Source organism: Symphalangus syndactylus, chromosome 9, assembly GCF_028878055.3.
Source record: "Symphalangus syndactylus isolate Jambi chromosome 9, NHGRI_mSymSyn1-v2.1_pri, whole genome shotgun sequence".
Taxonomy (NCBI): domain Eukaryota; kingdom Metazoa; phylum Chordata; class Mammalia; order Primates; family Hylobatidae; genus Symphalangus; species Symphalangus syndactylus.
In genome coordinates, this window is record NC_072431.2 from 115,902,381 (window position 1) to 115,915,914 (window position 13,534).

At 38.7% G+C, this 13,534-nt stretch overlaps 1 protein-coding gene across 14 annotated transcripts in view; it reads left to right on the forward strand.

Annotated features, from left to right (window-relative positions):
- The window catches only part of ELAVL2 (ELAV like RNA binding protein 2), a 160,241-nt gene that overhangs the window by 44,621 nt on the left and 102,086 nt on the right, over positions 1 to 13,534 (forward strand). The window contains exon 1 of one of the 14 annotated variants that reach the window (XM_055294070.2): positions 4,663 to 4,681. The exons of the other annotated variants lie outside the window; for them this stretch is intronic. The gene's annotated coding sequence lies outside the window, so the exon portion shown is untranslated. Of the gene's footprint in view, positions 1 to 4,662; positions 4,682 to 13,534 lie in introns of those variants that run through there. 14 annotated transcript variants of the gene reach the window in all.

A 13,534-nucleotide genomic window follows, 5' to 3' on the forward strand; every position in this document is an offset into this window, starting at 1 on the left:
TTGGACTGAAATGGCTGTGTGTGCCAGGAATAAGGAGCGGTCTCCATGGATGACCACTGGGCCAGACATTTAATAGCCGTGTGGAACCCCCTTCGGCTATCAGAAGAATGTTTTCTGCTCTACACTGAGTATCTTTGGAAGCAGATAGAGAAGTTGAGGTCTAAGGTAGACCTTAGCTCTAATCATGGACGGCTAACTTTAAGAAGCATTATTGGGCCAGGTTCTCCTGTAGTATACGCCAGACTCATGCTCGTGCATGGGTACACACACAAACCCAAGGTACAGTAGCAGCTCCATCTGTTTTGTATGTTATAGGCCTGCCTTGACGTAGAACTGTTTGTTCTAAAGCAGCTCATTTTAAAGCTGCAGTATGTTAAATGGGCAACCCTTCATTGAAGACCTTGGATATGTTGGCAGTTTATCAGCAGCAGGGTTGTGATCCTGTCACTTCTTATTAATGAAGGCTTTTATTTAGCTTAGCAAATCATATCTCTTGTTAATATCCACTCTCTCAAATGGTAGACTTGAAAGGGATGTTTGTACGTTTTTATTTATTAGTAGCCATGAGGGTGCTTTGGCCCTTGCTTGTTATAGCCATTTAGCCATATTTCTTTTACGGAGATGTGGTTTGTTTTAAACTAGGAAAATCCCCAGATGATTAACGTCTTTCTTTTGTTTATCATTTTTGAAATGGCTTTATATTTCCTATTAGGTGGTCTTTTCCTTCAGTCTCAATTTCACTTCCATTTTGAAATTCCTAGCAGGGATCAGAGCATTTATGTTCCCAGTGTTGCAGTTGACTTTCCCAGCATTTATTTGTTGTTCTTGGGTAGTCCAAAAGAATAAGCATTCTGTCTTCATATTTAATGTACATTTCTTATACATAACAAGTTCAAGGACATCAGAGAATGTTAGAGCTGGAAAGGCCCTACCTATAGTGTTGAACAGCAGTCTCATTTCATATACATTCAGGACTGATGCTAAGATGTGTTGTCTAAAGCCTTAGGTATAGTGATTGCGGTTGGTGACTGTGATCTTGTGGCTGGTTCCCGACTTGCCTTTCCTTTCCCCCAGTGCCCTCTCTACACTGCTGCATTATTTCCTTTTTAAAAATGTAGGTTATGCTTTGGTGGGACTGCAAACTGATAAGTTTTTAGAAGTTTTTTTTGGCAGTGACTAGCGTAATTAAAAATGCAAATAGACTACAAACCAGCAATTTCTATCTTTAAATTCATATTTTTGCTTTACTGTATAAGGCATCTATTGTAAGCACTGTTTGAAATAGCAAAACCTCGGAATGTTCATCAGTACGGGATTGGTTAATCAGGGTATATATCTCTATTATATAGTATCTGTAAATAAAAAGTATGTGCTGATCTTGAAATGTAAAAAGCAAGCTTCAGAGAGCATTCAAAAAGATCTATGTATTAAGTATTTACTTTTCCTCACCTGTGCCTTTACGTGTTTGTATTTTCTTTGAAAGTGTTCAAAATGTTCATGAAATTGTTAACCTCTCAGGTGTAGGTTTGAAGAAATTAAATATTTCTATCTTTTATTGCTTGAACCCACGAGGTGGAGGTTGCTGTGAGCCGAGATCATGCCATTGCACTCCTGCCTGGGCGACAGAGCGAGACTCTGTCTCAAAAAAATAAAAAATAAATAATAAATAAATCCATCTTTTAAACAGTTCTGTAGTTATCTTTTTGCATCAAATATATATTTTTTAATTTGCACAAATTATTATAGTAGAATTACTAATTACTTCAAAAGCTGATCCCCTTTGGGCTTTTCAGAGCATTTTAATAGATTTCTACTTCCCCTACATATGAGCTGTTTGTTAGCATTCAGTGCCTGCCTGGAGCTGAGCATTGTGCGTGGTCCTTGGGTGCTCAGAAACACTAGGATGTGGATGCCACTCTTAAGTTCTCCAAGTCTGGTTGACAGTCCAGAGGAAGAAAACGTGAGTTTATGGGAGGGGAGTTTGGTGAGGTCTGCTGCAAACATTGAGAAAAGGTTCCTGAAACCAGGTAGCTGTAGTAGCACTTGTGAAGCTCTTTTATACAAATAGAGGGAGTTGTCCCCCCACCCCACCCCCCACCCCCTAAGAGAAGAGGATTAAGTGTGATGTACTCCTAGCATGTAAGGAAAAAGTTTTGACTATTGGAACATGGGTGGGTTTTTAGAGGACACTGAAATCCATACAGGAACATTTCTGTTACTTTGTTTGAGAGAGCCAGACTTGGGACAATTTTGTAGGATGGCTTAGTGTGAGGAAAACTGAAGCAAAAGACATGGGCTTATGTGGCTAAAGGGGCCTTGAGGAGGAAGGCACCAGGGCTTTGAGAGGAAGATGGAGCATGCTTGGCTTCCTGACTAGGGTGGAAACCCCCAAATGAAAGTGAAAAACTACTTCTGGCATGCTTTGTATTCTGTAGGAGAGACATAAGATACTCAAGCATTTTTCTAAACCAGTGTAAGTATGCAACATGAAACATGTAATAGCTTGTTATGCTTTATAAAGCATCTTTTCTGAGAACCAGAATATACAGTTATATTCATGTTTCTCCTACAATGTTTATGTAAAATTTTTACATTAAAGGCAGTTGAGATGATTAACATTTTTTTCTTATAAATCAGGGTAGTACTGGGCATAAGAAGTAGTTTACACAGTCCCAGAGCTGGAGGAACATCCCTTTGAAGGTAAGGAGAGTAGTTGGAAGCTGTTCTAAGGTTTATCTATATGGGCTAAAGGAATTCACCATAAAGGCATGCTTATGTAGTAATGAATTAGACCAGTATTCTCAAAGTTCTTCATCAGAGGATCCCTTTATATACTTAAATTATTGAGGACCCCAGAACCTTTTGTTTGTTATGTGTATCAATATTTACTGTATAAGAAATTAAGATGAGAAAGTTTAAAAACATGTTTAAGTAGCAAACCCATTACATATTAAAAAATATTTTTAAAGTGAGGAATATGTATATTTTTAAAAAATAAGGGTGGCATAGTTTTACATTTTACATTTCTTTAATGTCTGGCTTAATAGATCTAGTCAACTGTATTCTCATTGCAACAGACTGAATGCAGAAGCAGGTGTCACATATAACCTTTAGAAAGCTCTACTGTACATTTATGAGAGAAAAAGGCATTCTCTTGACCTCCCGGATATATGAGGAAGTCTCAGAGGACTCTTAGGTTCCCAGGCCATACTTTGAGAACCACTGGATTAGACTAATGGATTCTTGGAAGACAGGGCTAGGCCCATCTGAGTCTTAAAACTTGGAATCTGTATTATAGGGAGGAGTGGACAGTCGTCTTTCTAGGGGAGGGGTAAATTTAAGAATAAAGCCATGGAATTGGAGTACTTTGGAGGTAAGATAGTCTTCAGGAGTTGAAAACTTGAATGCTATGACCAGGTTCTATCACTAGCAAATTCTATCACTAGAAAGTTTGGCCCAGTCTTAGGGCTTGCTTTCTCTGTCTAAAAATTGAGGCTATGGGCTAGTGTTTGGAAGTCCCTTGTAGCACTAACATTCTATGATTTATTAATGTACTTTTATAGTGCTCTTGACACTTTCTATAAATACACACATGCCCACACATCTACATACAACATACTTGGGGCACTTTGGAAGGTCACATCAGCTAAAAATGCACCTTGGAGTAGTTCACCTACTCCATGCATTTTCTTCTTCCTGTATTGGTTTCATTGTCCTAGTTTGTTGCTCAAGTAGACATTGACTAAATGGTATCCAGGATGTGTATAGAATCTTAACCTCTTTCTTCAATTGTGGAACACATCTGCACTTAAAAAAACAAAACGAAACAGATAAACAATCTTCCACTGTATTTATTTCAGCTTCCCGCATTAGTTGTGGGATTAGGTGGGTAAGGAGGAGGGAGGTGAGATGTCATCTAAAACCGCCATTATCAATCAGGGCTCCACCTGTCAATTCCTGTTTGCAGCGCTTGTTAGAAGAAAACTCTGTGGGAGTCCCTTCCCCCTTTAAAATGCAAAATGGGGTGTTGGTGGTGAAGGGTGCCTATTTATTTTTCTGTGTATGATTCCACATTTAATATTCTAATAGAATTAATTTCTTTCTAGTTTCAAATGTGCTGATTTACACATTTTCTACATTTTAGTTTGGATGACTAATTCCTGAACATTCTGTTTTCAGATGTTGACCTTTATGTGCCCTGACTGGATCAAGAAATGTCAGTAACAGTGACATCTAGCATTCTTAATGATGTTGATTTCTGTTTAAAACTAAAGTCCCTTAGCTAGGACACCTCTGTTCGTGAGATCATTGATACTCTGGGATTTCTGCTTGCAAGAAATTTACTCATCTGAAAACCGAGTAGCCCTTGAAGGCAAAGACACACTTTATATTCCGATAGTTCCTGTACATAGAGCTTAATATTTATTGAATGAATGACAGTATAACTTTTCCTTTCAAGCACAACATTCAAGAGAAGAAATATTAGTTCTTCATTTTGAAATCCCTTGTAGCTTTAAAAAATCTTCAACCTGAGAAAATTTCTTCGAGTTTAAAAGAAATAAAGCAGCAGTTAAGTTTTAAATGTTATTTTAAAAAATATTAAACTTGAGCCTATTTCCAGTAATGTTTTTGTATTTTTTCTAGGCTCTTAATATTTATTTCATACTTCAGCTATTCCTGGGTAAGTGTACCTACTTCCAAACAAAGTTTTGAGAAATAGTCTGGAGGGCTTCTGTGTCTGTTAGGTAGCTCCAAATTGAAATAAAATGTAAAAATGGAAGACGGGGGGCGGTTGCTATACAGTTCACAATTAGCTTTGATTTATAGATCTCTGCTGGGTCCAGCTGTAAAGTTTATTGGTGTAAAATGTGTTCTTGATCTGGAAAGCCCTCAAATAAGGTGTGCCTTTCTTTCCAACAAGCAGGAAGGAAATGTTAATGCCAGCTTTCCTGTGGCTTCTGTTTAATGTGAATGGGATCCTCTGAGGAGATTTAAAAAGCGACTCATTGCCCTTGAAGGCACCCATATCGGATGAAGATAGATCTAAATTAGTATTTGAATAAAAAATTTCATACGTCATCTGCTCTCCCAAACTAAATTTAAAGTTTAGTTTTAAACTTTTACTGTAAGTTATTTTAAGTAAGTCAAATTTTCTAATTTTGTAGATTCATTTGCTTGAGAAGCATTCTATACTGATTCTCTACTCCCCAAAACCAAGTAATCTGAAGTAGTTTTCCAAAGTTGGGGATAATGACCTATATTCTTTGAAAGAATTCTTAAAATTTCCTTCTAATATCTTAAGCATATGGGGCTGTAGTGCGTTTCACTTCATCCTTGAATAAGAGGGAAGGGGGCTAAGCTGGACATGTTCTGAAGCTTGTGGGGTCCCTCTCCTCATGGAAGCATGGTGCCATTTGCTCATTCTGGCTTAGTAGAGCTGCTCTTGGGCACAACCATCCCGGGTTGTGAAGGGTGCACTTAGGCCCCTGCATGAGCAGATAGCCTGGGTTACACATTTGGTGTTAAAATAAGCTGAGGAGAGGAATAGGAACTCTACTGTTTTAGGACTTGATTGTTACACCTCCGGTTCAGAATTTGGGGTCCCTATTCAAAGTTACTCCACCTTTCCAAGCCTTCGATGTCTGACCTACAGAATGGGAATAATGAAAGGTTGATTGCGATGCTTTATGGTGAAGCTCTCATTATTAGCTACTTTCTTTTCTCATTTTTGAATTGGGATTCTTTGGAAGACCAAAGAAAACTTGCCTTAATGAGGCTATTTTAGGAGAAATATTGGACTTTAAGGCTTTTGTTTCTTTAATACTTTGTTTCTCTAATACTCTCCAAATCTTGCATAGGGAAAGATTAGGTCTGTCCCCTGCACCCACCCACAGAGTCCTTGGACAGCTATGTTTAAAAGTGAGGGCTTGCTTTAGATTTGCTGGGAGACCTCTTAAAGCTTTTGGGAAAGGAAAGAGAATGGGAAACTACAAAGGGCTTAAGATTTCTCTTTTCAGTGATAAATAGAGCCCTTTCAGGGTTTTCTAATTCTTAATAGATTTCTTGCCCAACTGTGTATCTCTTGTTTGGTGTGTTAGGTCTATAAGGAAGCTTAGTCTAGCCGGAAGCACCTTGGGTGTGGTAAGGCAATTAGGGGCTGTCAGTAGAAGATGCACTAATTAGTGACCTGCATGTCTTTCAAAGGAGGGTGTTCTGCTGGGAGTAGCAAGAGTTACTATTGAGCATCAGTGACCAAGAATTAATCTTATTTAGTTGGAAATGGGGCTGGAATTGTAATTAGATGTGAAAGACCCAGTGATCAGACTTGAAGATTGTAGGCCCTCAAAATTCTACTTTTCCCCACTCACGTGGTGGGGTGGAGTAAGAGTACAAAATCTTGTTTTGTATGGAGGGACACCTAGGTTCTAGTCCAGGTTTCACCCCGAGTGCCTTAGGAAAACACTCACTTTTCAGGTCCTGGGTTTCTTATCTCGGAAAATGTGGGATGGGAAACAAGGTAACAAATAAGGTTGCTTTTCTTCTCTAAAGATCTGACTAGGTGATGTTAGAACCAGGGGAAGGTTTGGTGCTACTTCCAACTTTATTTGCTTGTTTAGAAGTCATAGGCAAGAGGTCCTCCTTTGTATTTTTGGTTTTTTTGTAGGTAGTTTGGAGATAGAGATGGAAAAAATTTTAAAAAGCTTCTGTGAGATTGCATTAGATTTCCTTAGGCTCTCTAGTTATGTCTGTCTTAATTGTGTAATAATTAGCACGTTAGGAAGGCCATTATGATAAGGGTTTTAATAGTTCTTCCATCCTTCACTTTACATGACCACCACCTGGGAGAAAATTTTATACACATATCAAGGAAGAAAATGATCAAGTTTTGGATTTAAGAACCTAATTGTTAAGTCTTGATTAAATGATGCCTATTAGGTTGTAATTATCTATAAAAAACGGATGGTAGCAGATTTGATTGCTGCATTTTCTGAAGCAGTTTTTTAAGATAATGAATTTAATTACGTGTGTGCCTGGGAACCATTTTAAACCATCGAGAAGGGAAAAATGGACAAGGCCTATTGGAAATGGAAAGTGTTCACCTAGGGGTATAGCTTTTAGCTTGTGGTTTTGAAGGATAGCAACAGAAAAATCTGACTCTCCCTCATCTCCCTTCCCACACACATACACCCCCTACAAAGGCAGAATCAATATTCTGTTACTTTATATGAAATGTTACAATAATATTTATCAAATGTCAAAGGGTATGGCATAAAAGTGGTTGTGTCAGCATAATTTGAAGGCTGCTACTTTGTGCCAGGCATTGTTCTCAGCAGTCTACATGGATTCACTCACCTGAGTTTTTACAAAACTCTGAGATGTAGGTGGTATAATTATCTCCCCACCCCCGCCATTTTATAGGTAAGGAAATGGCACGTAGAGTGATGTAAGTTACTGGCCCAAAGGTGCAGTAAATGACAGAGCTGGAATTAGAACTCAGGCAGTCTGGCTTCAGAGTGCACAGTAACAACTATACTAGAATTCTCTCTGCCCAGGTATTAGAACTAAATTATTTAATCAAATACAGAGTCCTGTTTTGCTGTTGTGACCTTTTTGCACTAATGTTATGAACTGTCTCCTCAGATAAATAACCTTGCAGCATTCAGGCACATTTGAGTTAGAATCTTGTAAGAGACAGATAAATAAAGGACAGCTTTGGCTCTGTCATCCTGCCTGAAGGTTTCAGTGGCTCCCTATTGCTTACAGAACAGATTTCAAACAGTTTCAGGCATTCAGAGTTCTCTCTTATTTGCCAGATGCAATGTTTACTTCATGAACTAGCCAAATAACTTTTTCTTTTGATCATGGCCCATGAATTCTAATCACATACTTTTTTTTCTTTTTTCTTTTTTTTTTTTTTGAGACGGAGTTTTGCTCTTGTTGCCCAAGCCGGAGTGCAATGGCATGATTTCAGCTCACTGCAACCTCCGCCTCCCAGGTTCAAGAGATTCTCCTGCCTCAGCCACCGGGGTAGCTCGGATTACAGACATGCGCCACCACGCCCACTTAATTTTGTATTTTTAGCAGAGATGGGGTTTCTCCATGTTGGTCAGATTGGTCTCAAACTCCAGACCTCAGGTGATCCACCTGCCTCAGCCTCCCAAAGTACTGGGATCACAGGCGTAAGCCACCACGCCCCTATCCCATACTTTGAATTCACTCAAGTTTATCATTATGGCAACCCTAAATCCTACACCTGGTGCCCTTTAAAAAATCTCCTCTCAGTCCCTACCTTTAATTATTTCTGTCATTATCTACCACCCATGCCCCTCCTGCTACCAAGCACCCTTTGTTTTAAATTCTCAATACCTGGCCTTTGGGATTTTATTGAAATGTATCATACATGAGATTTACCAGATAACATGAAGATGACTTACACGTTTCTTCATTTAATTTGTGTTTATATTTACACTGTTCCTGTGATGTACTAGGGACTTAGCATGCATTACAATTTAAGATCAGTTTAATGATTTTTAGAAAGTCGTTCTCTTTTTGTAGTGCGTTTACTGATGGTATTTTTCTTGAAAACGCCTGTGTTTTTCTTTTAAACAGAGGATAGAGGTTCACTTTTGGGCTTAAGTAGAATTAGTAGGATTCATTCTGGATTTTGGTTCATTTTTGTCTCGAATCTTAAACTCTTCAAATCCTATTGTTAGCTGCTCAGGACTCAGCTGGGCAGATGGTAGCTATTGTACAAATTAGGACATTGAAGCATAAAGGTCAGGTTAATTCAACGTGTGTCCATTTAGCTAAATTGGCTACCATGTCATGCTTGTGAGTTGGACTCTGCATCAACCAGTTTGCAGCCCATTGTCCCTGTCCTCATTCTTTATAGTTAGCTATCTCTCAAATGCATCCTTACTATTTGGAATGAGGAAAACGGGGTTAAAATGAAGAGATAAGCGAGTCCGAATCTATTTTCTCTAGTATATTCCATGACTGATATCGAATCAGTAGAATAACCTATACAAAGGACATAGGGCAAGGGCAGTTGTTCTCAGAATATCTTTTACATATTTGGGATATTACTCTTTGTTTTGAAAAAAATTATAGAGCTGTGATTAAATATCTTCTTGTGCAGGGAACTAACTCTACATATAGATTTGGCAATAATTGTGTCAAGGCTCTCTGTAAGAATGGTGTAAACCCTAGATATCTTACTTATAGACAGCCGTTGCCCTAGTGAGGCAAATCATGCATCTTTGGATTATAATGACTAAGCAGCAGAATTATAATCTGGCAATTTTGTGGGTTTACCGTTGGAGTGTGAAGCTGTTTTTGCCTTTTGGCAGTATTTTGCTTTCCTCAAGATGATCTCAGCTTTCATTAAGATTTCATCTGACTGAAAAGATTGATTTTTGAGTAGGTGAGAGTCCTTTTATGTGATGTCTCAAAGGACAGAGTATGGGTCAAATCGCTCTTCAAATGGATGGTAATTGTGAGGAAGAGTCTTTTTAAATGGAGATTGCAAGTTACCCAAAGCTTATTAGAACTAAGAGCTTTTATATGTAATAAGCTTCCACATTTGTAAATAACAGGAACTGTAATAACCCAGTGAAAGCCCCATAACCAGGGCTTGAACCAGAGTTATATGTTAACATTGATCACCCTTCTAACTCTAGTGTTTTATAGTAGGGCCTAGAAAGTTCATCATTTGTCTTTTGGTTTAATTCTTTGGATTGCTGAAGTATGTTACTGTTCAAATTTTTGTTTCTCATAAAAATTAAGAAACAATCGAAGGTCCAAGGACCAAAATGGGTACTTCGTTTTCATAATATTCCAAAATCTGGTGGGAAACAATATTGATCAAGAAAGTCATTTAAACATCCACTTAGGTGTTTTTCCCCGGTTTGTAAGAAGGTGGTGGTGCTGCAGAGCGGGCTGTGAAGAGGAGTCAGTATTAAAAATGATTGTTTAGCTCTTGGAAATTATTTCCTGGAGATGCTAAATAGCAATAAAATCAGCTTTCAGGGAGGAGACACATTGCCATTAAATGTCTTGCTTTTGTCTCAGCTTTGTGATGAACAAAGGAATATTCGTTCTTAAATATGTGGAATCTTGAGATTTTAAATTCCATTTTAATGGTGGCAACTTAAATTTTCTTCTCTGTAAGAGGTTCTGTATTTTATGACAGTCCTATTTTTTGAGACATTTTATATATCAGTGACTATGGACATAGTATTTTCCAGTACTTACAGTGTTGTTTTCCCCATTTAGTTTTTATTTTTTTGAGATGGAGTCTTGCTCTGTCTTGCCCAGGCTGGACAGCAGTGGCGTGATCTTGGCTCACTGCAGCCTCCGCCTCCCAGGTTCAAGCGATTCTCCTGTCACAGCCTCCCGAGTAGCTGGGACTACAGGCATGTACCACCACACGAAGCTAATTTTGTATTTTTAGTAGAGATGGGATTTTACCATGTTGGCCATGCTGTTCTCGAACTCCTGACCTCAGGTGACCCACCTACCTCAGCATCCCAAAGTGCTGGGATTACAGGCATGAGCCACCACGCCCAACATTTTCTCCCTTTCTTAAATAGACACTGGCAGGATCTTAGGTTCTTAGGGAATCTTATATAAAAACAAACTACCCACTTAATTATAACGAGCCTGTGGTCTATAAAGATAGGGACTTAATTTTTCAAAGTTGTTGACGTTTGGAAATATTGCTTAGAAATATGTTTTTTAATGTCTAAAGAGCAGTAATATTAGTTCACTCCTTTAGTTTGTTTTGATAGCAGTTGATCAAATGCTATTATAAGGCATGTATACAGATGTTTTGTAGGTGTGCATAAGATAAAATAAGGTGGGAAATTTGGTTAAAGAAGCGTTCTTCTTTAGCTTTAGTTAAATTTTATTTTTCTAGGAGCTGTATATACCTAATTTATATGGTCCTGGCTCTCTCTACTTATTATTAAAACAAGAGAAGATGGAAGGATTAATGCATACTCTGCCATATTTTATCTGTATTCCATTGGTCAGGAAATCTTCCCAGATTGTAGGGAGCATTGCCAAGTGGTTGGTGTACTGGATCTGAAAAGATTAGACTGGTTTACCCACACAAATTTTTTCATGATTTTCCTAAACATTAAGGATTGATTTGTACAAGCTTTGTGTAATTTTAATAATTAGTCTGGTTTGACTAATGTAGTTATTTAATGTAAAAATGGTTGATACTTTGGAATTCTCAAATTCTAGGAATGTTTAAAACTGAATGTATCTTATTCAGCTTTGAATTTGAAAAATGGGGGCTATCTATCCAGTATGGATTAGGATATATATTTTCACTCCCTAAGAAAAATTGTTGTCCTCAGAAGCTTTTACGAACTCTGGCAGGACAGCTTGCCTTTTCTCCTGCAAGAGGCCTGCTGTACATGTGTTTAACAGTCAATCTGTTGTAGGAAGTGGGTGGTTCTTTTCCCCTCTTTAGGGGAAGCTGATGGCCCAGCCCTTTTGGGCACTCAGTGTTCCAGGAAAGTGTCACTTAAGTCCCTGAATGTTACACTATCAGTTTGCTTTTGATTCCAGGCCCTGATTGTGGATGTCATTGGTGTCATTTCTCTGCCCTGCCACCCCTGAAGTTAGAAGGGGAAAGATAAGCTCATGAAGCAGCTTGAATGCTGTTGGTATGCTAGTTAGTGACATTCTAGTATCTCTGGGTGCTGCTGACTGCAGTGCCCTTTGATTTAGATCAGAGTGATGAAAGAACTAAATCTCTTCTAGAATTTTATGTCTCCATTCTGGTTGGGTTTCTATATAAAGATGACCACATACAGGTGGAGTCATTGATGAGGCCTTACAAATGGCTGTATGATATAGTGCATGCTAAGTTACCAGGAAAGAGCTCTTGGAGGACTGTTTTTAAAGGGGTAAGCAAAATTTATTAGAGAAGATCAGCAAAGCTTATAATGAAGAGCATGTGTGTAAATTGGAACAAGTAGGGAGAAGATGATGAGTGGAGAAACTAGTTAGAAAAGTTTGGAGGTAGAAAGTCCACTGAGTGGGACAGAGGCTATTTTGGGGGCGTATAAAAATCAAGAGCCAGGTATTCAGTTTGTTGGAAATCTTAGTATATTACTGTGTTTTGTCACTCACATGATGAAAATCAATAAGGATCCAGTATAGGTTACGAAGCTGAGGCTCTCATAAAGAGAACGTTGAAGAGGCTTGTTATGATGTTCTTTGGAGGAATGATAGGGGAGGGGATCGTTGAAAATTGGGAAACTCTGAGACACTCTATTAGTTTTGTTGCTGGGATTTAGGTGGTAGCTTTAGAAAAAAAGTTGAGGGTTTGAGAGAAGAACTGATTGAGCTCACATCAAATCTATATGTGTGTCTCATGGTCTCTAGACCTTACTTAGGATGATAATATTTAGGGGGAGATGAGAGCCTCAGAAAACTCTGAATTTCATTTGTGTCAGATCTTCCCATTGTCTATTTATGTGGAGCTGAAATTGGTACCATCTTTCAGATATTGTGTAAGTACCTGGCATGATTTGGTGGAGGTAAAAGCCTATTTGAATAAAATCAGTATGTGGCAGAGCAGCAGTTGAGGGTAGAAGATTTTGCCATAACAAGCCCCTTGTGATTGTGTAATGTTTTTCAGAACTTCTTTCTTCCAGCTGCCATTTAGAAAGGAAATAAGCAGAGGACATTCCAAATTGTCACAACAATAAGAATAAAAGCAAGGAAACAGGCCAGGCAGTGGTGCCTCACTCCTGTAATCCCAGCACTTTGGGAGGCCTTGGGGGGAGGGATTGCTTGAGGCCAGGAGTTCAAGACCAGTCTCAACAACATAGTGAGACCCTGTTTCTACAAAAAGTAAAAAATAAAAAATAAGTGGGTGTGGTGATGCCTGCCTGTAGTCCCAGATACTTGGAAGGTGGACGGGGGAGGATTGCTTGATTCTAGGAGTTGGAGGCCACCGTGAGCTGTGACCACACCACTGTACTCCAGCCTGGGCGACAGAGTAAGAACTTGTGTCTAAGAAGTAAAAGATATAAAAATATGAGAAGAAAGTAAATAAAAGAATGCAACAGATTCAGAGGATGGTTATGGGTCATTTTGACCTTAATGCAGGGTTTTGGCTTGAGGAGTTGGGAGAAAACATTAGGATGGATTAGAAAGTTGAAAAGGTCCTTGAATGAAGGTCTGTATGTATACAATCGATGGTATTTGAGCAGGTGATAGCATGAGATGTTTTTGGGAAGTTGAAGCTAGCCATTATATAAAGATGAGCATGTTGGAGGAGGAGACAGATTTGAAGCAGTGTATATGATGATAAAGGCTTGCCCTGGTGTCATGGGAATTGGAGGATGAGGGGTGGATATTGGTAGACACTCATTTTAGTGAAGGTAAATTAGCATTTATGGATAGCTGACAGTGTTGATTCAAAAGCCAAGGGGCATGGTTCAGTGGCTACAAGAAGGCTGTCTGACTTACAATGGGGCTTATGCCCTGATAAACCCATCTTTAAGTTAAG